Source organism: Pelophylax lessonae (assembly GCF_965119305.1).
Source record: "Pelophylax lessonae genome assembly, chromosome: 9".
In the NCBI taxonomy this organism is placed as follows: Eukaryota; Metazoa; Chordata; class Amphibia; order Anura; family Ranidae; genus Pelophylax; species Pelophylax lessonae.
In genome coordinates this window covers 175,036,773-175,060,818 of record NC_138776.1, presented here as the reverse complement: position 1 = coordinate 175,060,818, position 24,046 = coordinate 175,036,773, and the positions used below count along the sequence as shown (strand labels likewise).

Below are 24,046 nucleotides of genomic sequence, written 5' to 3'. Positions count from 1 at the left end.
CGATCTCGGTAAAGAGCCTCTGACGGAGGCTCTTTACCATGTGATCAGCCGTGTCCAATCACGGCTGGTCACATAGTAAATAGGAACAGCCGTTGATCGGCTTTCCTTAGTTCGTGCCTGACAGGCACGAGTAAAGGAGCGCCGATCGGCGGCTCCCCTGACAGGGGGGGGGGGGTCGGCACTGGTAATCAGATCATTGATTACCAGTGCAGACCCTCGGGGGGGGATGCCACTAGATCCACCAGGGATGCCCACTATGACCCCAGGGATGCCCACTATGACCCCAGGGATGCCCACTATGGCCACCAGGGATGGCAATCAGGGCTCAGGGAGCCCCCCATTGCCCTCCCCATCAGTGATGCCCACCAGTGTCCTCCCTATCAGTGCTGCCCACAAGTGCCCATCACTGCCATCCTTTAGTGTCGCCCACCAGTGCCCATTATTGCCCACCAGTGCCGCCTATCAGTGCCCATTAGTGCCCATCAGTGCCGCCTGTCAGTGCCGATCAGTGCCGCCCATCAGTGCCCATCAGTGCCCACCAGTGCCGCCTATCAGTGCCCATTAGTGCCCGTCAGTGCCACCTATCAATGCCCGTCAGTGCCACCTATCAGTGTCCATCAATGCCGCCTATCAGTGCCCAGCAGTGCCGCCTATCAGTGCCCACCAATGCTGCATATCTGTGCTACCTATCAGTGCCACATATCAGTGCCTATCAGTGCCGCATATCAGTGCCGCCTATCAGTGCCACCTATCAGTGCCACCCCATCAGTGCCACCCCATCAGTGCCACCCCATCAGTGCCTCCTCATCAGTGCCTGTCAGTGCAGTCTCATCAGTGCTCATCAGTGCAGGAAAAAAATTATTTATTTACAAAATTGTATAACATAAACAAAATTTTTTTTTTTTTTTTTTAAACTTTTCGGTCTTTTTTTATTTGTTTAGCAAAAAGTAAAAATCGCAGAGGTGATCAAATACCACCAAAAGAAAGCTCTATTTATGGGGGGAAAATGACATAAATTTGGTGAAGGTACAGTGTTGCATGACCGCGCAATTGTCATTCAAAATGCAACAGCGCTAAAAGGGGAAAATTGGCCTGGGCGGGAAGGGAGGGAAGTGCCCTGTATTAAAGTGGTTAAAGTCCCAAACTTTTTTTTTTTTTTTTTTTTTTCAACAAGACTAAAACAATTCAGTATAATTACGATGTGTGGAAGACAGGTGATTCAGCTGATGATATTAGCATCTGCTAGGAGTCTGACTGTGTGAAGCCTTATTGTGCAATAGGCAGCTAGGCCTAGAGTCCCAGAGTCTTCATATATTCTTTAAGATATATTGTTGACAAGTATTACTGTCCCATTTGAGTAATCTAAACCATATTCTCAGTGTCCATTAAGTCCATAATTTTCTTGGCCACCCTGTGCCCATAATAGACACAGGGTGACCTACACATAAGAAGGGCCTAGGGAGCCGAGACAGGGATTTCCCAACCTCTCTAAAGTAAGCTGGGTTCCAAGGGCCCCCCAACCAAAGTGACTCCCGTCATAGTGTGATAGTTTGTGTTTGCTGCATTTATGTAGTTCCTGTCCTTAAGCTACAATATGTTTTTTACAGGGGTGTAACAATATTTTACATATGTTGCACATTGTCTACTTAGGTGTAATATGGCTCTCATTAACCCTGAGGCCTTAATGCACATCCGTACATCTAGACTTCCCCGCGGATACATGTGCACATTTGGGAACATATTCCAAGGGATTTTTTGTATCACCTAAAAGTGTGTGTATATATATATATTGTAAGGGATTAGCTCGGTGGCGGGTGTGGATGACCCCTTGGGGGGTGCGTTTTCCCAGAGAGGTAGCCGACAAGTGCTTGCAAACAAACAGTGTGGTTTATTAAATGGTGTTTTCTTCACCAGGCTGTATGCAGCAAAACATCCAAAATAAAATAAAACAGAAAATAAATCCTTGCCTCTGTGGGCGGCTACCTTCTCACAACTGGAACCTGCCTAAGTGTCTGTCTCCAACCTACCGTCGGGCAGACTTCCTTGTCCCACAGCGGACACTCAATAGTCCTTTTATAATAGCTTCACAGGGCAACACAGTCCTTTGTTTCTTTCACATCAACAGTTCGTCTTCTCACCTTTGAGACGTATTCACCCTTGGTTACCGTCCCGGGCACACATCACTCCGGGGGGTCTTCTCCCAGGCCCACACATCCTGTCGGGAGGCACACGCTGACTGTCCTCCTGCTCCCAGCCCACATGGCTTCAGGACACAGCTTCTGGAGGCAGCAAACAATAGGAATTTCTCTGAACAAATTATAGAGCCTTAACTCCCTCATTCTGAACAGGTGAAGGCCTTTCAACTTCCTGCTGGCTAGCTCTGTAGCCAACACCCTAAATTAATTAATGGACTTTCTAAATCAGGTGGAAATGTATCTCCTTCCTGTGACTACATTCCCAGATTTAGCTGACTTCCTGTTACATACCCCCCCCTCTTGTTTCAACCCTAGGGTTGGGACACAGATTTCCAGGCACGCATGTGTCAAGCACTGCTGACTCACTGATAAGCCTCCTATTATCCTCAAGCTTCCGGATGAAACTGTTTTGTCATCTTCATTGACGGATTTCTCATAAATGCCACACAGTTTGTCTCTCATCTCATATACACATTCTTCAACTGCATTTTTGGCATCATTTCGCTCCTTCTCGTTTCTGTCATCTTCATTGACAGCTTTCTCATAAATGTCAGACAGCTTGTCCCTCATAACCGTCTGTCCAATCCACCACGGAGGACCGTGATCCATAGGCAACTCAATTGGGCTAGTCTTAATGTCTTCAACATTCTTAAGACGCCTCTCTCTGCAATCCATAAATGTTTTCCACACAACTTTGAGAACCTTTGCTTCACTAAGCTTTGTTCCAAGTAGGGACTCTTGACATCCCTCTGTGACTTGAGTTGCCTCTCCATACAGCTGTACACAATCATTGACTTTTTGTTGTAAAAGGGAATGATCTTCCTTCTTGAGCTTTGCTTGCTCTAAGATGCTGTGCAGAGGATTTTCCAATTGAGACAACAGGCTGTCACACATTTCTTCAAAGTGACCCCTGTTCCTTTTCCCAGAGATATCAATATCATTCAAACATTTCATATTCATAGGCAGATCTGAAGCATTTGCACTCATCAACTTCTTAAACTTTTCGCCCTCCTGAGCGAGTCGCAGTAAAGGCCTACTATTTGATTTGATATTCAGTTTATATTTCTTGCCAAACTCTTCACAGAAGTAGCCAACCAGAACATCATCAACTTTCCTTCCACCAACATAGGGGTCAAAGGCAACAACACAGTTGAACCCAGCGATCTGGGTGGTATCCATTATAGACCTCCTCTCTGCATCAGTGAAGAAGCATGGAACTGCAACACATTCTTTTACAGGTTTCTTCAATGCACTTTCTGCTGAACTATTTGACCGCTCAAGGTCACCTAGTTCTTTTTCTCTATCTGAATTCCACATGGAATGCATCTCAAGATCACGATCAAACTTCTGCCACCCGTCTTTCACCAGTTCCATTTTGGAAACACTCCCTGAAAGGCACTTATTCATTTGCTTCACGTTTTCACCAACAGCCTTAGTTTTCTCCACTAGGTTTTCAGCCTGAACTGAGAAATCACCACATTTCTTACTCAGCTCCTTTGTTTGCTGAAGCTCTAATGATACATTTTCCAATGCTTGAAGTTTTTGAAGGAACGGTTTATTCCAAAAGGGTGATTCAAGCCACATGTCGTCACATTTCTGAGGCTCACTCAGGACAGACCCCAAAACACTGATCCTTTTAAAAACTGCATCAGGCACACTATCCCCTCTTTGGGACAGATCCTCTGTTGCCTGGAATTCCTCTTCCAGTTCCTGCAACGGAATCTTCATCTCTTCTAGTTGCTGTTCTAAGGCTCGCTTAGACTTTTCTAGCTCCTGAACGCTTTTCACAACATCATCCTTGGAGCTGACCAATTCTTCCATTTCTGTACGCAGCTGTTTAACACTTTCTAGTTCAGCCTTACACTCTAGAGCTTCCTCCAAAGAGCGAGCCAAGAACAGGGCTTTGCTCTCGTTATCACGCACCTCCGTTTCTGCACGTGCGCGTTCTTCTGCATATTTTGCAGACACATTCTTCTCTTCACCAAGCATCTGATCAAACTTCTTTTTCACATCTTCAACACACTGTAATGAACCAACGCTTTCTTCCATGCGTTTTTTCATAACCGCTATCTGCGCTTGCAATGTTGCGACTTGCTCTGATAGGTTTTTCTTTTCTTCCGCCTCCTCTTTTAATTGTTCCAGGAAGCCATTTTTCTCATCTTCCATTTGTTTGAGCTTTGTGCTAAAACTCAGCCTTTGACACCTCTCTTCCTGTAAGAGTTCCTGCGTGTCTTGCAGCTGCGATTCCAAGATAGAAAAATCTTCCGCAATTTCTCTAGATTTGCTGTCTGCTTGAGAAAGCTGATTTGTGACATTGTCCAACTCAACCTGCAGTCGGTTTGCCTTCTCTGACAGCTTAGCACGCAATCGGTCACCTTCTGACACCTTGACTTGCGATTCCAGAAGCTGTGCCTCTACTTTTTCCCTCTTATGTTCACAATCTTCTTTTCCCTGCATAAGAGCCTTCACCTCATTGGCTAGCATCTGGGAATAAGAATGTAATTCTGCCACACAGGCTTCTTTCTCCTTTAACTGCTGCTGGACACGTTGGGCTTCCCCTTTCCAACTTTCACAGTCCGCACGCCATTCATCTACCACATTGCTTAAAGTAGTGAGCTCATACACAGTACTCAGTATTTTAGCCTCTCTTTCACTTTTCTCTTTGTCGCTGAGAGACAATGTCGCTTCCAGAGCAACATTCTGTTCCTGCGACTCCTGCAGGTCTATTTTTGTAGCTCCCAAAGACTGAAGACTTTTTTCCAGCTGATTACGCAACTCCAACATATCAGCCATACTTTGCTTCTGCAAAGTCTGAATTTCACTTTCCTTTTCCATGAGGATGGTATCTTTCTCCATTATAGTCTCTCTGCGTTTTTGCAACTCGACCAAAAGAAGAGCAGTGGATTCTTCCCACTGTGACACATGAGACTTGAGTAGTTCATTTGTTTCCTGCAAGTTTCTATGCTCCATTTTAAGCAATTCCAAGGCTTGTTCCTTTTCTTCCATTTTCCGTTGCAAGGCATCCAACTCAGCCCTGCACACATACTCGGTTTCCTCCAAACCGATGGCCTCCATTGGCTGCTGGCGTCTCTGTTTCCAGCCTGCCATGCTCTCTTGATGAGCCTTTTGTTGAGCTGCAAAGCTCTGCTGAAAATCCGCATTTGCCTGCTGTTGAGCTGCATTTGCTTGCTGTTGAGCTGCATTTGATATAATCAGATGTTTCAACATCTCCTCCATTTTGAGTTTACTTTTCATCTGAGCACACTGCGTCTCCATAGCAGTTTCATCAGTGTTGCTAGGGACAACAACCTTCCTCTTTAGTAGACTCTCTTTAGGCATGGATGGGGCTGGTTCAGACGGCAACATCCCCTCCATCCATAGAATCCGGTCTCTCATTTCATCTATCTTTGCATTTTTCAGGCGTTTGGACCGCCCCATCTTCAATAACTCCACAAACAAATTTTTCACAGTCCAGCAAACAATTTTCAGACCACTGTCTCTTCAACACATGTAGTTTTTCTCTCTCTTGCAGGATCTCTTTTCCTGCGCACACAGTTTGTGCAGTCACTTGCACCAGACACAACAAAGTTCATCAAAAAATTTTGAGACCCCTGTCTCTTTAAAACACTTTTTTTTTTTTTTTTCTGTCAGGATCTTCTCTCCTGCACACATAGATTGTGCAATCTCATGCACCAGACAAAGTTCATCAAACATTTGCACTTCCTTGCAGGGATCTTCGCTTCTGCCCACTGCATACCTCCACCATATGTAAGGGATTAGCTCGGTGGCGGGTGTGGATGACCCCTTGGGGGGTGCGTTTTCCCAGAGAGGTAGCCGACAAGTGCTTGCAAACAAACAGTGTGGTTTATTAAATGGTGTTTTCTTCACCAGGCTGTATGCAGCAAAACATCCAAAATAAAATAAAACAGAAAATAAATCCTTGCCTCTGTGGGCGGCTACCTTCTCACAACTGGAACCTGCCTAAGTGTCTGTCTCCAACCTACCGTCGGGCAGACTTCCTTGTCCCACAGCGGACACTCAATAGTCCTTTTATAATAGCTTCACAGGGCAACACAGTCCTTTGTTTCTTTCACATCAACAGTTCGTCTTCTCACCTTTGAGACGTATTCACCCTTGGTTACCGTCCCGGGCACACATCACTCCGGGGGGTCTTCTCCCAGGCCCACACATCCTGTCGGGAGGCACACGCTGACTGTCCTCCTGCTCCCAGCCCACATGGCTTCAGGACACAGCTTCTGGAGGCAGCAAACAATAGGAATTTCTCTGAACAAATTATAAAGCCTTAACTCCCTCATTCTGAACAGGTGAAGGCCTTTCAACTTCCTGCTGGCTAGCTCTGTAGCCAACACCCTAAATTAATTAATGGACTTTCTAAATCAGGTGGAAATGTATCTCCTTCCTGTGACTACATTCCCAGATTTAGCTGACTTCCTGTTACAATATATATATATATATATATACAGTGCCTTGCACAAGTTTTGAACCTTTGAACTTTGCGACTTTTTGCCACATTTCAGGCTTCAAACATAAAGATATAAAACTGTAATTTTTTTGTGAAGAATCAACAACAAGTGGGACGCAATCATGAAGTGAAATGAAATTTATTGGATATTTCAAACTTTTTTAACAAATAAAAAACTGAATAATTGGGCGTGCAAAATTATTCAGCCCCCTTAAGTTAATACTTTGTAGCGCCACCTTTTGCTGCGATTACAGCTGTAAGTCGCTTGGGGTATGTCTCTATCCGTTTTGCACATCGAGAGACTGACATTTTTTCCCATTCCTCCTTGCAAAACAGCTCGAGCTCAGTGAGGTTGGATGGAGAGCGTTTGTGAACAGCAGTTTTCAGTTCTTTCCACAGATTCTCGATTGGATTCAGGTCTGGACTTTGCCTTGGCCATTCTAACACCTGGATATGTTTATTTGTTAACCATTCCATTGTAGATTTTGCTTTATGTTTTGGATCATTGTCTTGTTGGTAGACAAATCTCTGTTCCAGTCTCAGGTCTTTTGCAGACTCCATCAGGTTTTCTTCCAGAATGGTCCTGTATTTGGCTCCATCCATCTTCCCATCAATTTTAACCATCTTTCCTGTCCCTGCTGAAGAAAAGCAGGCCCAAACCATGATGCTGCCACCACCATGTTTGACAGTGGGGATGGTGTGTTCAGGGTGATGAGCTGTGTTGCTTTTATGCCAAACATAATGTTTTGCATTGTTGCCAAAAAGTTTGATTTTGGTTTCATCTGACCAGAGCACCTTCTTCCACATGTTTGGTGTGTCTCCCAGGTGGCTTGTGGCAAACTTTAAACAACACTTTTTATGGATATCTTTAAGAAATGGCTTTCTTCTTGCCACTCTTCCATAAAGGCCAGATTTGTGCAGTATACGACTGATTATTGTCCTATGGACAGAGTCTCCCACTTCAGCTGTAGATCTCTGCAGTTCATCCAGAGTGATCATGGGCCTCTTGGCTGCATCTCTGATCAGTCTTCTCCTTGTATGAGCTGAAAGTTTAGAGGGACGGCCAGGACTTCGTAGATTTGCAGTGGTCTGATACTCCTTCCATTTCAATATTATCACTTGCACAGTGCTCCTTCGGATGTTTAAAGCTTGGGAAATCTTTTTGTATCCAAATCCAGTTATAAACTTCTCCACAACAGTATCTCAGACCTGCCTGGTGTGTTCCTTGTTCTTCATGATGCTCTCTGCGCTTTAAACTGACCTCTGAGACTATCACAGTGCAGGTGCATTTATACGGAGACTTGATTACACACAGGTGGATTCTATTTATCATCATTAGTCATTTAGGTCAACATTGGATCATTCAGAGATCCTCACTGAACTTATGGAGAGAGTTTGCTGCACTGAAAGTAAAGGGGCTGAATAATTTTGCACGCCCAATTTTTCAGATTTTTATTTGTTAACAAAGTTTGAAATATCCAATAAATTTTGTTCCACTTCATGATTGTGTCCCACTTGTTGTTGATTCTTCTCAAAAAATTACAGTTTTATATCTTTATGTTTGAAGCCTGAAATGTGGCAAAAGTTTGCAAGGTTCAAGGGGGCCGAATGCTTTCGCAATGCACTATATATATATATATATATATATATATATATATACAGGGCTTTTTTTTTCTCAGAAAATAGGTACAGGAACTCAATCACGACCCCCAAAAACCCCCTCCGCCTCCCAACACACAAACCCTCCAAACCGTATCAAATAGTGGGTGCAGTCAAATTTCACTAACAGTGGGAGGGTCTTAATGGGACATTAAATACCAGGAGTGCATAAGTTCATAGTGCAGAGTTCAGGAGAGGGGGTTACACACAGAGTGCAGAGTCTGGGGGTACACTACGTACATAGTGCAGAATTAAGGGATGCACTTTACACAGAGTGCAGAGTTCAACCCTCTTCCACAGCTGCTTACCGCTGCACCCCCCATTCACATCTCACTTTCACCCCTCTTCAGCTCTGACCTCTGCATACAACCCCCCCTCCACTGCCCCCATCTTATCCCTACCTCCTTAAAAGATCCATTATCTTCCACATGTCTTACTTTTGTTGCTGTATCAGGTTGAAGCACCCAGTTGGCTCTAGTACCTCCCCACACACTGTAGGTGGTTCGGCCTCTCTCACCTGCTTGGAGCTACTCCAGTAGTGGTGTCAGCATCTGCACCCCAGACACCTGCTTCTGCCTTGTCCCCATCCTACACTCAGTGCGAGCCACTCAGGAGATCAGATCTGTGGGTGCCGTTGGGATACAAGCTGTCACTTGTAAACGCAGAAGCCAAACTTTTGTATTTATTGGTGAGCAGGAAGCTGAGGGCCTGATCCGGAGGTGGTGGAACTGAGTTCCACCAAGTTCCAGCTGAAAAAAAGCCCTGTATATACAGTATCTCACAAAAGTGAGTACGCCCTTCACATTTTTGTAAATATGTATATACACATACACACACACACACACAGTATCTCACATCACCCCTCACATTTTTATAAATATTTTATTTATAACTTTTCATGTGACAACACTGAAGAAATGACACTTTGCTACAATGTAAAGTAGTGAGTGTACAGCTTGTATAACAGTGTAAATTTGCTGTCTCCTCAAAATAACTCAACACATAGCCATTAATGTCTAAACCGCTGGCAACAAAAGTGAGTACACCCCTAAGTGACAAAGTCCAAATTAGGCACAAAGTATCAATATTTTGTGTGGCTACTAATATTTTCCAGCACTGCCTTAACCCTCTTGGGCCTCACAGATGCTCAATAGGGTTTAGGTCTGGAGACATGTTTGGCCAGTCAATCACTCTTTACCCTCAGCTTCTTTAGCAAGGCAGTGGTCATCTCAGAAGGGAGGAGACATTGCTCTGCTTCAGTATGTCAAAATACATGTTGGCATTCATGGTTTCCTCAATGAACTGTAGCTCCCCAGTGCCGGCAGCACTCATGCAGCCCCGGACCATGACACTCCCACCACCATGCTTGACTGTAGGCAAGACACACTTGTTTTTCTTGTTTTTCTACTCCTCACCTGGTTGCCGCCACACACACTTGAAACCATCTAAATCAAATAAGTTTATCTTGGTCTCATCAGACCATAGGACACGGTTTCAGTAATCCATGTCCTTAGTCTGCTTGTCTTCAGCAAACTGTTTGCAGGCTTTCTTGTGCATCATCTTTAGAAGAGGCTTCCTTAGTTACATAGTTACATAGTAGTTGAGGTTGAATAAAGACATCAGTCCATCCAGTTCAACCTGTGCAGGTGTGTGTGGACGTAATCATCTCACATACCCCTTAATGTTATGATCCTTGAGATGTACATCCAAGAGTCTTTTAAAAAATAGTCATACTCACTGCAGTTACTACCACTTGTGGTAGAGAATTACATAATCTTGTAGCCCTAACAGTAAAGAACCCCCTGCGCAGCCTAAGGTTAAATCTCTTCTCCTCTAATCGCATTGTATGACCACGTGTCCTCATGCATTCGTTGTGACTGAACAGTTTTTTTTCTATGAAAGAGGAAATTTGATCATGAAGAATGAACCATCAATATACAAATAACAGTAGCGCAAAAATAAGATAATCATTGATCATCATTAGTAAAGCATGAATGAAAGTGTGAACCCCAGAATAATAAATGACTAAAATCCAGTAAAAAGTCCCACAGTCCTTCAGCTAGAAGTAGAGCAAACAAACAGAAAATGATGTGCGTTCCAGATCCGGAGTCCTGATATATGTGATATAGGAAGGGGTCACCTCACAATCCACCACCCAAGTGCCAGGGGTACTGCTGAAATAGCAACTCACCAGAAAAAAGTGCTTATTCACTCTCATGAACAAGCTCAAATCGCATTAGGGTAATGTAATCCAGCATTGCATCCACTCCCTTTATCCAGCACTCAGAAACTGGGACTCCAGTACATGTAGGAGATAAATAACTGCCTCCACTAGTGCAATACTGTATAAACTATTTATTGATTAAAACAGTATGAGACAATTGCACTCACTTGAAATAATTGGAAAATGCGCACATCAGAGAAAATCAGTGAGGAGAGCAGCCGTTGCACTCAAGTCTCGACTCCACGCCAAGCCAGGGAAAGCTGGATGCCTCCGTCACCGTATGTATAGTTGCAGGGAACGCCATCTGGGCACGCCCCGATGCGTTTCGTCACTTCCGACTTCATCACTGGGGGCTAATTTGAGCTTAGGTAAAGGATGCTGGTGCCGCGATCAGGGACAGAATAGGGCACAAATCAGAAGAACCTGTGCTACTTTAATCCACAAGATACAGCAAATAGAGAGGGAGGCAGGGAGCTTCAGCAATCCAACATTTCTGTACCCAGCCACTGCAAGGGAAATCTTTTTGTTGTAATCCATCTGTTGCTGAGGTTGTGCTCGGCGGCCATATTAGCCCAGGCAACCAGGGAAATCAGCCTAATCGGATTTTGTAGCTCAGTGAAGGAAAAAAACCTTTTCTTTCTGGCTGCTCAAGTCCCCTATATTGCCTTTTGTATGTTTAAGGGGTGACATAGTCCATTTGTCTAGCCTGGGATCTGGGGTGCCACAGAGCACTTGTGTATACAATGCACTAAACCGTATAGTCCATTTCAGCTATCAAATAGTGCATCAGTGTATTTTAGTGAAAAAAAAGGGGTTATCCTGATCCACCAAGCCCTCTTCTGCTGCTGCCCCGGCCTCTCCCTCCACCTCTGGCATCACCGTGGCACCTGGCGACCAGCAAACAGAGGATGTTCCACAAACACCACCACATACGACACCATCATCAAGCATCTCCAACATGTCACACGGGAGCATTCAGCTGTCAATCTCCCAAACATTAAAGAGAAGGAGGAAATACCCACCCTTGAGCCCTGGCCCTGAATGCCAGAATTTCAAAATTACTGGCCTTTGAAATGCTGTCATTCCGTCTGGTGGAGACAGACTGTTTCAAACAGCTGATGGCGGTGGCTGTCCCCCAGTACATTGTTCCCAGTCACCACTACTTTTCCAGATGAGCCGTCCCTTCCCTGCACAACCAAGTGGAGGATAAAATCAAGTGTGCGCTTTGCAATGCCATCTGTAGCAAGGTCCACATAACCACAGATACATGGACCAGTAAGCACAGCCAGGGTCGCTATATCTCCCTAACTGCACACTGGGTAAACGTAGTGGCGGCTGGGCCCGAGGTGGATAGCAGTTTGGCGCATGTCCTTCCACCACCGAGGATCGCACATCCGGTCATCGAAAGAACCTCACCCCCAACTTCAGCACAGCCCAGTGTAAACGTCAGCAGGCGATTTTAAAACGAATGTGTTGGCAAACCCCACACCGCACAAGAGCTTTGGAGGGGCATACAACAGCTGACTGATGACTGGTTGCTGCCGGTGAGCCTCAAGCCTGGCCTGGTGGTGTGCGATAATGGGTGAAATCTCATTGCAGCTCTGGGACTAGCCGGTTTGATGGACATCCCTTGCCTGGCGCATGTGCTGAATCTGGTGGTGCAGAAGTTTCTTAAAAACTACCCAGACATGTCAGAGCTGCTGCTGAAAGTGCGGTCCGTATGTGCACGCTTTCGGCGTTCTTACCCTGCTGCTGCTCGCCTGTCTGCGCAGCGTAACTTCAGCCTTCCTGCTCACCGCCTCATATGCGACATGCCAACCAGGTGGAGCTCCACCTTACATATGCTGGAGAGACTGTGCGACCAGCAGCGGGCAATAGTGGAGTTTCAGATGCAGTATGCACGGGTCAGTCGCTCTGCAGATCAGCACCACTTCACCACCAGTGACTGGGCCTGCATGCGACACCTGTGTACCTTGTTGCGGTCTTTGGAATACTCAACCAACATGGCCAGTGCTGATGAGGCCGTTGCTAGCATGACAATACCCCTTCTATGTCTCCTTGAAAAAAATATTACGGCGATGATGGAAGAGGATGCGGCACAGGAGGAGGAGGAAGAGGGGCCATTTCACAGGGTTTCAGGCAGATCATACAGAAGTGGCTCAGAGGGTGGGTTCTTGCACCAGCAGAGGCCAGGTACACATGTGGACAGCCAGGGCACACTTCTGGAGGACGAGGAGGTGGAGGATGAAGTAGAGGAGGAGGAACCGGTTTCATTGCAGGGTGGCACCCTATGCAGCTCAGGGCCATCACTGGAGCGTGGCTGGGGGGATACAGAGGACACAGATGATACACCACCTACAGAGGACAGCTTATCGTTACCTCTGGGCAGCCTGGCACACATGAGAGACTACATGCTGCAGTTGCCCACAATTTACCTAGTGCTGACTACTGGGTTGTCACCCTGCTGGATCCCCGGTACAAGGACAATGTGTCCACCTTAATTCCTGCACTGGAGCGTGATAGGAAGATGCGCTAGACGTGCTCCTGAGGGCGTTCCCAAATGACACGGGGGGGACAAGTGGAAGCACAAGGTGAAGGCGGAGGAGGAAGAGGTCGCCAACGCAGCTGTGTCACGGCCAGCTCCTCAGACAGCAGGGGTTGGCATGGCTGAGATGTGGAAACATTTTGTCAGCGCGCCACAGCAAACTGCACCACCAGCTGATAGGGAACGTGTTAGCAGGAGGCAGCATTTCAACAACATGGTGGAACAGTACGTGTGCACACGCCTCCATGTACTGACTGATGGTTCTGCCCCATTTAACTTCTGGGTCTCCAAATAGTCCACATGGCCAGAGCTTGACCGTTATGCCTTGGAGGTGCTAGCCTGCCCTGCAGCAAGTGTATTGTCTGAAAAGTATTTAGCACGGCAGGGGCATCATTACAGACAAACGCAGCCGCCTGTCCACAGCCAACGTGGACAAGCTCACGTTCATTAAAATGAACCAGGCAGGGATCCCACAGAACTTGTCCGTACCTTGTGCAGAATAGATATAGATATTATATATAATAGATATTTATAACTGCCTCGCCCTCAACCATACATTCTTGTACTCCAGGGCACTTTATTATTGAATCCTCTTTTTTTAATTGTACCATTATTTTGGGGGCAACCCCAAGTTGAATGAACCTCTCCTCTGTCTGGGTGTCAGGGGCCTAAAATTCAGTTAATCGCCTTCTGCTTTGGCGGGTGACATCAAGCCTGATTTTCTGCTATGGGACCTCTCTCCTCAGTCTGGCTGCTGGGGCCTAAATAACTGAAAGTGGCCTTTTCCATTGCTGGGTGACATGAAGTCAGATTTTCTGCTATGGGACCTCTCTCCTCAGTCTGGGTGTCAGGGGCCTACATAAATGATAATGGCCTGTTCCATTGCAGGTTGACCTGAGGTCTGTGTTGCTGTTACGGGACCGCTCTCCTCTTTGCGGGTGCCATGGTCCTGAATGAGTGAATGAGGCCTGTAGCACTACTGGGTGAAATCAATACTATTTTGGCATGGTTGTAACTCTCCTCTTTGTGGGTCACGTGGGCCTGAATGTTTGAATGAGGCCTGTGGTCCTGCAGGCAGACATGATTCCTTCTTGGCTGTGATGACAACTTCAACTCCCATGTATGGTTACCATTGGCCTGAGTCTGTGAGTGAGGCCTGTGACACTGCTGGCAGACATGAATCCTTCTTGGCTGTGATGTGAACTTCAACTCCCATGTATGGCTGCCATGGCCCTGAGTTTGTGAATGAGGCCTGTGGCACTGCAGGCAGACATGAATCCTTTTTGGCTGTGATGAGAACTTCAACTCACATAGCATACCCACCTGACGCCACCCCAACCTCCTATTCCACCTCCTCCTCCAAGTTGCCAATTGATATTGGTTATTTTTTATTTATTTTATTTTAAGTCATTTCCCTATCCACATTTGTTTGCAGGGGATTTACCTACATTGTGATGCCTTTTGCAGCCCTCCAGCCCTTTCCATGGCTATTTTACAGCCTTTTTAGTGCCCAAAAGTTTGGGTCCCCATTGACTTCAATGGGGTTCGGGTTCGGGGTCAAGTTCGGGTTGAGTTCGGATCCCGAACCCGAACATTTTCGTGAAGTTCGGCCGAACTTCTCGAACCCGAACATCCAGGTGTCCGCTCAACTCTATTCTCCACATTAAACCTCATGTGCCATGTAGCTGCCCACTTTGTTATTTTGTTCAGGTCATTCTGTAAGATTTCTGCCTCACTATGTGAAGTTATTGCCCTACTTAATTTTGTGTCATCTGCAAAAACTGATATCAAGCCACTGATCCCATCCTCAATGCTATTTATGAATAAATTGAACAAAATTGGTACCAGGACCAGGGCCGGCCTTTGGGGTGTGCGAGCCGTGCGGCCGCACAGGGCGCCATGGGCAACAAGGGCGCCGTGCGGCCATCACGGCTCGCAGAAGATCAGGTGATTCAGGCCGCACAGCGGGAGGTGAGCGGCGACCGCGGCCTGGACAGGGTTAACACAGGCCGCGGCCGCCGCTTACCTCCCGCTGTGCGGCTGTGCCTCGGTCACCCGTACATGCAGTGAGGCGAGCTGTGTGTATTACACACAGCTCAGCCTCCGCTCCGATGCTGCCACGCTGACGATCTCTCCTCCCTCCCTCCACTGACGCCAGAGGAGAGATCGTCAGCTCCTCCTCACCCCGCCCCTTCTCCTCCTTCCGCCCCGCCCACACTCCCGGGGATGTGTGGGTGGGAAGTTTAAAGAAAAAAAAAAACTGCAGAGATCGGAAGGTAACAAGGTAAGTGAGGACTCTCTCCTTTATAAAAAAGGAAGGGGGGGCTTTTTGTGGGGAGCTCTGTGTGAGGGGGGTCTGTGATGTAAGGAGGGGCTCTCTGATGTGGGGGGCTCCATGGGGGGGTCTGATGTAAGGGGGGTCTGTGATGTAAGGAGGGGCTCTCTGATGTGGGGGGTCTGTGATGTAAGGGGGGTCTGTGATGTAAGGGGGGGCTCTCTGATGTGGGGGGCTCCATGGGGGGTCTGATGTAAGGGGGGTCTGTGATGTAAGGGGGGGCTCTCTGATGTAGGGGGCTCCATGGGGGGGTCTGATGTAAGGGGGGTCTGTGATGTAAGGGGGGGGGGCTCTCTGATGTGGGGGGCTCCATGGGGGGGTCTGATGTAAGGGGGGTCTGTGATGTAAGGGGGGGCTCTCTGATGTGGGGGGCTCCATGGGGGGGTCTGATGTAAGGGGGGTCTGTGATGTAAGGAGGGGCTCTCTGATGTGGGGGGCTCCATGGGGGGGTCTGATGTAAGGGGACTTTGTGTGGGGGGTCTGTGATGTAAGGGGGGCTCTGTGTGGGGGGGGGCTCTGATGTAAGGGGGCTTTGTGTGGGGGTCTGTGATGTGGGGGGCTCTGTGTGGGGGGGGGCTTTGATGTAAGGGGGCTTTGTGTGGGGGTCTGTGATGTAAGGGGGGCTTTGTGTGGGGGGTCTATGATGTGGGGGGCTCCACGGGGGGGTGTCTGATGTGGGGGGTCTGTGATGTAAGGGGGGCTCTCTGATGTGGGGGGCTTTGTGTGGGGGGTCTCTGATGTAAGGGGGGCTTTGTATGGGGGTCTCTGATGTAAGGGGGGCTTTGTATGGGGGGTCTCTGATGTAAGGGGGCTCTGTGTGGGGGTCTCTGATGTGAGGGGGCTCTGTGTGTGGGGTCTCTGATATGAGGGGGGCTTTGTGTGGGGGGTCTCTGATGTGAGGGTGGCTTTGTGTGTGTAGGGGGGCTTTGTGTGGGGGGTCTCTGATGTGAGGGGGGCTCTGTGTGGGGGGTCTCTGATGTGAGGGGGGCTTTGTGTGGGGGGTCTCTGATGTGAGGGGGACTTTGTGTGTGTGGGGGGGTCTCTGATGTGAGGGGGACTTTGTGTGTGTGGGGGGTCTCTGATGTGAGGTGGGCTTTGTGTGTGTAGGGGGTCTCTGATGTGAGGGGGGCTTTGTGTGTGGGGTCTATGATGGAAGGGGGCTCTGAGTGTGGGGTCTCTGATGTGAGGGGGCTTTGTGTGGGGGGTCTCTGATCTTAGGGGGGCTTTGTGTGGGGGTCTCTGATGTGTGTGGGGTCTCTGATGTGAAGGGGGCTTTGTGTGGAGGGGTCTCTGAAGTGAGGGGGGCTCTGTGGGGGGGGCTCTCTGATGTAGGGGGCCTCTAAATTAAGGGGGGCTTTGTGTGGGGGTTCTCTGATGTAAAGGGGGCTCTGTGTATGGGGTCTCTGATGTAAGGGGGGCTAAGTTATTAGTGATCATAAAAAATGTGCAAGAAAATGCGGGGGGGGGGGGCGCCACAGGATTAGCTCGCACAGGGCGCCTGAACACCTAAGGCCGGCCCTGACCAGGACTGAGCCTTGGGGGACCCCACTTACCACCCCTGACCAGTCTGAGTACGTGTTATTTATTACCACCCTTTGGACACACCCCTTTAACCCTTCTGGGACAAGAGCCATGCAGACCAATTTGATGCAGTTTGTAGCGTATGGTCTGAGCACTGACAGGCTCCCCCCCACTCCTTCAACCTCCGCAGCAATGCTGGCAGCACTCATACATCTATTTCCCAAAGACAACCTCTGGATATGATGCTGAGCACGTGCATTCAACTTCTTTGGTCGACCAAGGCCTGTTCTTAGTGGTACCTGTCCTGTTAAACTGCTGTATGGTTTTGGCCACCGTGCTGCAGCTCAGTTTCAGAGTCTTGGTAATCTTTTAGCCTAGGCCATATTTATGTAGAGCAACAATTCTTTTTTTCAGATCCTCAGAGAGGTCTTTGCCATGAGGTGACATGTTGAACTTCCAATATGAGAGAGTGATAACACCAGATTTAACACACCTGCTCCCCATTCACATCTGAGACCTTGTAACACTAACGAGTCACATGACACTGGGGAGGGAAAATGTCTTATTGGGTCCAATTTGGACATTTTCACTTAGGCTCCGTTCACATGTAGGCGTTTTGGGGCGTTTTTGGGGCGTTTTTCTGCTCTAGGATCAGCTCTCAAAACGCCCAACAAGACAAATCCTATTCATTTCAATGGCCCCTGTTCACATCTGAGCGTTTTGAAGCTGTATACAAAACGCCCAACGCTCAAAAAAGTACATGAGCTTCTTTTTGGGCAGATTACAGGCGTTTTCCATTGATCTCTATTGAATCTAAAAACGCCTGCACAAAAATCGCGGTAAAAATCGCGGTAAAATCGCGGTAAAAACGCTGCAAAAATCGCGGTAAAATCGCGGTAAAAAACGCGCGAAAAACGCTACGCTCAGGTGTGAATGTAGCCTAAGGGGTGTATTCACTTTTCTTGTCAATAGTTTAGACATTAATGGCTGTGTGTTGAGTTATTTTTAGGGGACAGAAAGTTTACACTGTTATTCAAGCTGTACACTCACTACTTTACATTGTAGGAAAGTGTTATTTATTCAGTGCTGTCACATGAAAAGATATAAATAAAATATTTATAAAAATGTGAGGGGTGATGTGAGATACTGTGTGTGTGTGTATGTGTATGTGTATGTATATATATATATATATAGATATATATATATATATATGTATATATATATATATATATATATATATATATATATCTATATATATATATATATCTATATATATCTATATATCTATATATATATATATATATATATATATATATATATATATATATATATATATATATATATATATATATATATATATATATATAGATATATAACTTTAAAGTATACACGTAGCCTTACCTTGTAAAACAACTTATTCAGTTTAAAATAAAAATGTAAGGAAAAACATTTGTGTAAATATATATATATCTATATCTATATATATATATATACACTGTATATATACACACTGCTAAAAAAAAATTAAAGGAACACTTTGAAAACACATCAGATCTCAATGGGGAAAAATAATCATTCTGGAAATTTATACTGTTGTAGACTGGGTAATGTGTTAGGAACAAAAGGATGCCACATTGTTTGATGGAAATGAAAATGATCGACCTACAGAGGGCTGAATTCAAAGACACCCCGAAAACCAAAGTGAAAAAATGATGCAGCAGGCTAGTCCATTTTGCTGAAATGTTATTGCAGCAACTCAAAATGGTACTCAGTAGCTTGTATGGCCCCCACATGCTTGTATGCATGCCCGACAATGTTGGGGCATGCTCCTAATGAGACCATGGATGGTGTCCTTGGGTATTTCCTCCCAGATCTGGACCAGGGCATCACTGAGCTTCTGAACAGACTGAGGTGCAACCTGGCGGCGTCAGATGGACCAAAACATAGTATCCTGTAGATGTTCTTTTGGATTTATGTCAGACGAGCATTGGGGCCATTCATTGGTGTCAATTGCTTCATCCTCCAGGAACTGGCTGCATACTCTAGCCATATGAGGCCAGGCATTGTGGTGCACCAGGAGAAACCCAGGACCCACTGCACCAGCGTAGGGTCTGACAATAGGTCCAAGGATTTCATCCCGATACCTAATGTCAGTCAGGGTGCCATTGCCTAGCCTGTAGAGGCCTGCGCATCCCTCCATGGATATTCCTACCCAGACCATCACTCACCCACCACCAAACTGGTCATACTAACGATGTTACAGGCAGCATAACATTCTCGATGGCTTCTCCAGACCGTTTCACATTCATCACATGTGCTCAGAGTGAACTTGCACTCATCTGTGAAAAGCATAGGGCACCAGTGGCAGACCTTCCAATTTTGGTGTTCAAGGGCAAATGCCAATCGAGCTCCATAGTGCCATGCAGTGAGCACAGTGCCCACTAGAGGACATCGGGCACTCAGGCCACCCTCATGAAGTCTGTTTCTGATTGTTTGAGTGCTCAACCTGTTGCTCCTTGCACAAAGGAGCAGATACTGGTCCTTGTGATGAGTTAAGAACCTTTTATAGCCCTGTCCAGTTCTCCTAAAGTAACTGCCTGTCTCCTGGAATCTCCTCCATAAACTTGAGACTGTGCTGGGAGACACAGCAAACCTTCTGGCAATGGCACGTATCAATGTGCCATTCTGGAGGAGTTGAACTGCCTGTGCAACCTCCATAGGTTCCAGTTATTGCCTCATGCTACCAGTAGTGACACTGACCCTAGCCAAATGCAAAACTAGTTACAAACAGTCAGAAAAAAATGAGTAAGCAAAAAAATGTCAGTGGCCTTTACCTCTAAAATAATACCTGTTTTGGAGGTTGTCTCATTGTTGCCCATCTAGTGCACCTGTTATTAATCAAATTAACACCAAAGCAGCTGAAACTGATTAGTAAGCCCCTCTGCTACTTAACTAACCAGATCAATATTCCAGAAGTTTAATTGACTTGATGCTACACTCTGATTAGAAAGTGTTCCTTTAATTTTTATGAGCGGTGTATATATTCTCATATTCTCAGGCTATATAAAGGGCTTAGAGAGCTGGGGATTGAGACTACAGGAGGCATGAGAAAAAGCGACCATAGATCCCCACTAAAGCTCAGACCTAGTCAATCCATGTATGTTCTGCTGTAGCTAGTCTCTTTCAGCTTGCATTCAAGTCTTCATATAAAGATATTTTTTCTATAGGTACATTTTTTTTACATTCTACATACAGCAATGCGCAAATATATCTGAAACTAAATGGATGTAATGTTAAAATTCTTCAATTATTCTGTTACATTGGCCAAAGGTTTTAGAGGCTTGTGTATGTCCCTAGTTGAACAAGGCCTCACTAGGGTTCTAGTAGAACTGGTGTTTTTTTTTAGCTCTTGTTTTCTAATATGGATTGGACTTTTCCCTGAACATAGACCTCCTGTCTTGGATTTTTTTCTGTTGAGAATATGATATTAAAGGGCCCACCATATCTGTGTTATTCATGGTCAACTCTATGGGAGGAGAGGTCCCCAATTTTTTTTTTGGTCCCTCCCAAGTCAAAGACAATTTGGAAAATCTGGAGTTAGTCTTACCAGTAACTACTTATTTCCATGAGTCTTTCAGAACAGCAGGATTCCCACTCTTATATTGTGTTCTTTTTCTGTTTGACATCTAAGCCACAAGATTGGTTGTATAGATTTTGAAATATTTTTGTAGCTTAAAAAATGAAGATAAATTCAAGCTGTGTATTTAGATGTTTGCCTGGAGTTCCACTTCAACATTACCCCCCCATTTAGGCTTAGATAGCCTTGTCCCTTCAGTACTTTTGCTGAACCTTCTAGCAATAAGGTAGGTGAGGTATTGAAACCCCTGTCTGGAAATTTAGGAATGTCTCCATCTTATGAGAGAATTGGAAGCCACAAAGGAAGGAAGGATCTTGTGTTGTCTACACTGTGGAACTTTGCAGTATGCAGAGAATTTCTGACTTCACTCACTGCAAGCTTTTGCTGTCTGGGGGGCGTGGTTGTGGCCGCGACGCATCGGCGCCACGATTTTCCGTCCAGAGCATGATGTCATTCACTGGCGTCGGCGTCTCTGCACACGACCTCCATCAGTGTTCATAGCTGGGACGCCATTTCAGGCAGCTCAGTCTGCCCGGTGGTTATCCTCCCTTTTGAACAGCTTGTGACGCTGGGAGCCGTCCTTGCCCTTGCCATTGTGCAGGTCCATTCTCCTTCCCTTATCAATAATTCTTTAGGCACACTACCCTTGTTATACTGGGATTACACTTTTTAGCCTTTTGTACTAGATGTTTTTCCCTCCACATTTTCACTACGCTTTTGACCATTCCTTTCGAGATTTTTTTCTCTCCAATATCAATTCATTGGTTTGTCACCTTTTTCTTTTATCACGCCTCTAGTACTGCCTTCTGGCACACTATCATATGTATCCGTCTTGGTTGTTACGCTCCTTCACTGTTTACCCTCCACCTATTCACTCTCTTGGTCTTGGTCTTGGGCTCTTTGATTCTATCTATATATTTATATGGTTTTTATCTACAATTATATTTATTATTATTTTGGTACCCCCCTATTAGAATTCTATCTGACTACTTAGCCCAAGACCTACTATGGGGATTCACACTATGCTACTGGACCTTGCGCTTCGGCCCTGTGCAGGGACCTTGCTCCCTCAGTTCCCAATATGGACGTATTTTTGGGAGACCAACAGCCTCATTGACAACCAATACTCTATTGTAAGTTATATAATTCTCATTTTTACAAAATACCCTTCCATTGGATGCAATATTGTTCTCAAATGTTTCTAGAAACTAGAAATGTGAGTGCTCCTGATGAAGTGAAACTCTTTTCACGAAACGTGTTGAGCCATGGAGGCCATTTAAATTCTTCTGCCATATTCATCATGCATCCTATTATCAATATTCATCCACACTCTACGTTTTCTGGTTTATTTTGCAATTGTTCTTTATTATTTTTGATGGTCTTATCATGTTATCTATATGTACATTATTTATGTCCCCTTTTTACAAGTTGTGTACTTACTGTATTTATGCCAACTGCTATGGACATGTTAATAAACACGTGATGTTAATCATATGCTTCTATATGCTTACCAGCAGATGTATATGTAATACCATTATCATTATGTGTATACTGGCCACACCTCATATAAAGTCCCACACTTTTTGAACACTATGTGTTCCCATGCTCAATATAATCAGGGATGGAGACTCAATTGCACGAGTCTCATTTAAAGTCCCATCTTCCCCTTTTTTTCCTTCCTTACAACATCTCCTTCCCTCCCCTTTTTCCCTTTGTCCTTTTAATTGCTGTCTCTGACATAAATCAGTTCTGCTTTTTCAGGAACTCAGAATAAGGAAACAGGATTTATACCTGCTGTGCGTGATGTTTGAAACCCCCAAGTGATAGCTTCATCTGAGAAAAAAAGCTATACATTGAGTTGTGAATAAATGCAGAGTTGCCCCAAGAATACAATCAACCTTGCTACAGTACTAAAGAAGATATGTAAATGGATAACTTTCTAGGCTGCAGAGAAACTGATTTGAACCATAATTCAATTTTGTGTAATAAAACATGAATCGTGTGGAATATATACTGTGATTGCATATAATAGTTTTCAAAGATGAGTATTTATCAGACAGATAAATGCACTAAGTGCACTACATAAGACCCTTTTACTTTCAGCGCTGTTTACAGCATAGAGAAATAGAAGATTTGTGGGTTATTTACTTAAAGCTAATGTCTGGGAACTCCTTTCCTGTCATGTAAATGGATTTATTTTAGTTAGCAGAGAAACTGTTTTTTTATGAACCAAAATTATTTTTGTGTAATAAAATATAAATTATGTGGATTATATACTGTACATTCGTGCAATAATTTTCAAAGATGGGCATTAATCAGACTGAGCACTAAATAAGACCCCTTTAATTTCAGTATTGTATACAGTATAGAGTTATATAAAATTTGTGGCAGATTTACGTAAAGCTTATGTCTGGGAACTCCCTTCCTCTCTACTACCCATTATCTCCCACCCGCTTCTAAGAAATTGCTGGGTTAAAAAAAAAAAAATAAAATCCCTTTGACCAACCTAAATCCATAGTTCTGTGATTAGCTGGGTACTGAGCCTTCTCTAATGCACTGTAGAGTTGGAAGGTCTTCTTTGGTGCACATATTGAAATTGCATTTTGGCTTTTCAGTGGTGATGCCCTCTCAGGCACCAGAAGAGTGCAGTGGGATGATGCCATTAGACTGTCAGTGGGCCCAGAATGCAGGGCTGGATCACTGATCTCTACTTCTGAAGAAAATGCCAGCAAGAGACACATGACAACTGACTAAAGTGAGTAGAAAAAGTGGGCACGAAATTGCATGGAGATAGGCTTTAAAATTATCTTACTGTATGTTTAAAATTTGCTGGGTATAAAAAGTGTTCATTCTGCATGTTTGATGTTCTCAGAGAATGTGCAACAGATGTGCTCTCAATAAATGTGATATCTGGAATAATATTAATGTTCTAAATATACCCCTCCATCAGGAGTCTTTCAGTATGAGGGCACTTCATATATTTTACAAATATTTGTGGCCTGAAATTTTTATTTTATTTATAAATATACTGTTGCAAAAACATGGTACCACCAAGTGTCAGGATCTCTGAATTTTCCTCATTGCAAGTTTAAATCGGTGCTCCCAAACATAGACCCACCACATGTGGTATCATTGTTTGGGAAAAAAACAAAAAGGATTTCTTTCATTTTTGTGAAAAGCCATTCATTGTTATATGGGGAAGGCTTTTGGGAGTCTCCCACTCCACACCTGACCATGGGTTAGGGCTAGGTTGAGGTTAGTTAGTTTTTAGATATTTTGTGCCTGATACTGAGGAAAGATTTTAAATTATTAAAAAATATTTATTTTCATGTTAGACACATAGTTCACATGGGCATGTGGTAACCATATACTTTAAATCCACCAGAAATCCATAATTAAAACAGCAATATTATGCAACTACTCTGGTAAATGGCACCCCATTGCAGT

General features: G+C 45.1%; 1 long non-coding RNA gene across 1 annotated transcript in view; it reads right to left on the bottom strand.

Moving 5' to 3' along the window:
• The window catches only part of LOC309564720, a 626,554-nt gene that overhangs the window by 537,314 nt on the left and 65,194 nt on the right, over nucleotides 1-24,046 (bottom strand). The gene's annotated exons all lie outside the window — the stretch shown is intronic.